Source organism: Hylobates moloch, unplaced genomic scaffold (assembly GCF_009828535.3).
Source record: "Hylobates moloch isolate HMO894 unplaced genomic scaffold, HMol_V3 SCAFFOLD_9, whole genome shotgun sequence".
Taxonomy (NCBI): domain Eukaryota; kingdom Metazoa; phylum Chordata; class Mammalia; order Primates; family Hylobatidae; genus Hylobates; species Hylobates moloch.
In genome coordinates this window covers 26,394,169-26,396,391 of record NW_026652284.1, presented here as the reverse complement: position 1 = coordinate 26,396,391, position 2,223 = coordinate 26,394,169, and the positions used below count along the sequence as shown (strand labels likewise).

Here is a 2,223-nt window from a genome sequence, read left to right as displayed (position 1 = left end):
TTTATTCATGGGCAGGATGCCAAGGGTTACCAAACACAAGGTTTTCCTCTAAGAGAAAAGATAGAGACCAAAACAAACAAAAGAAAGAAACTTGTGAGACGCGCCAAGGCGTCGGTAGCGACGGCAGCTCCAGCGGGGCCTCAGAGATGCTAGCACCTCCCCCAGGAGACCTTTGCAGTCAGCCAGGCCCCTTCCCCACGGTAACCATGTGTGACCCAAAGGCTGTGATAAAAAATGCAGACATGTCGGAAGAGACAACAGGACTCGGCAGAGTGTGTTACTCAGGCGCTGGAGAAATATGACATAGAGAAGGACATTGCGGCTCATACCAAGAAGGAATGTGACAGAAGTAAAATCCCATGTGGCACTGCATGGTGGGGAGGAATTTTGCTAGTTATATGACACATGAAACCGTGTCCAGAATTGGTGGGTTCTTGGCCTCACTGACTTCAAGAATGAAGCTGCGGACCCTCGCGGTGAGTGTTACAGCTCATAAAGGCAGCGTGGACCCAAAGAGTGAGCAGCAGCAAGATTTATTGCAAAGAGCAAAAGAACAAAGCTTCCACAGTGTGGAAGGAGACCCGAGTGGGTTGCCACTGCTGGCTCGCGCAGCCTACTTTTATTCTCTTATCTGGCCCCACCCACGTCCTGCTGATTGGTAGAGCCGAGTGGTCTGTTTTGACAGGGCGCTGATTGGTGCGTTTCCAATCCCTGAGTTAGACACAAAGGTTCTCCAAGTCCCCACCAGATTAGCTAGATACAGAGTGTCGATTGGTGTATTTACAATCCCTGAGCTAGACACAGGGTGGTGATTGGTGTATTTATAATCCCTGAGCTAGACACAAATGTTCTCCACGTCCCCACCAGACTCAGGAGCCCAGCTGGCTTCACCCAGTGGATCCGCACCGGGGCTGCAGGTGGAGCTGCCTGCTAGTCCCACACCGTGCGCCCGCACTCCTCAGCCCTTGGGTGGTCGATGGGACTGGGCACCGTGGAGCAGGGGGCGGCGCTCGTCGGGGAGGCTCCAGCCGTACAGGAGCCCATGGGGAGGGGGGAGGCTCAGGCATGGCGAGCTGCAGGTCCCGAGCCCTGCCCCGCGGGAAGGCAGCTAAGGCCCAGTGAGAAATTGAGCACAGCAGCTGCTGGCCCAGGTGTGAAGCCCCTCACTGCCCAGGGCCGATGGGGCCGGTGGGCTGTTCCAAGTGCGGGGTCCGCCAAGCCCACGCCCACCCGGAACTCACGCTGGCTGCAAGCACTGCGCGCACAGCCCCGGTTCCCGCCTGCGCCTCTCCCTCCACACCTCCCCGCAAGCTGAGGGAGCCGGCTCCAGCCTTGGCCACCCCAGAAAGGGGCTCCCACAGTGCAGCGGCGGGCTGAAGGGCTCCTCAAGTGCCGCCTAAGTGGGAGTCCAGGCAGAGGAGGCGCCCAGAGCGAGCGAGGGCTGTGAGGGCTGCCAGCAGGCTGTCACGTCTCAAAACCAAATACTTCATCTACTTTTTTCTTTTTTTTTCTGAGACGGAGACTTGCTCTGTCGCCCGGAGCTGGAGTGCAATGACGCAATCTCGGCTCACTGCAACCTCCACCTCCTGAGCTCAAGCAATTCTCCTGCCTCAGCCTCCTGAGTAGCTGGGATTAGAGGCATGTGCCACCATGCCCGGCTAATTTTGTATTTTTAGTAGAGACAGAGGTTCACCATGTTGGCCAGGCTGGTCTTGAACTCCTGACCTCTGGTGATCTGCCCGCCTCGGCCTCCCAAAGTGCTGGGATGACAGGCGTGAGCCACCACACCCGGCCACTTCATCTACTTTTACCTGGGCCAAATGGCCATTCTTCTGTTCAAATCTGTTTAAAAGCATGGACTGTGACACACACCCAGTATCCATCCAAAAACAAGGACTGCACCCTAAATTCCAAATACCAGAGACTGAAATTTTCAGCCTTGCTAAGGGAACACCTCGGTCTTTGAACCTTTACTGTGTTTTGTACAGGGCATTCTCTGTACTAGTTTGTTGTGGTTATAAAACAGTAAAATTTAAAAAAGGAAGAAAGAAACTTGTAGGAAATTGAGACAATGCAGAGAGAAAACTTTTTCTTATTTTAATTAAATATTTATTTATGGCCAGGTGTGGTGGCTCACGCCTGTAATCCCAGCACTTTGGGAGGCTGAGGGAGGCTAATCATTTGAGATCAGGAGTTCAAGACCAGCCTTGTCAACATGGTGAA

At 54.0% G+C, this 2,223-nt stretch overlaps 1 pseudogene; it reads left to right on the top strand.

The window, feature by feature from the left end:
• The first annotated feature begins 206 nt into the window (after positions 1-206).
• LOC116813801 (dynein light chain 1, cytoplasmic-like) lies at positions 207-1,850 on the top strand (annotated as a pseudogene).
• Positions 1,851-2,223: the final 373 nt, after the last annotated feature.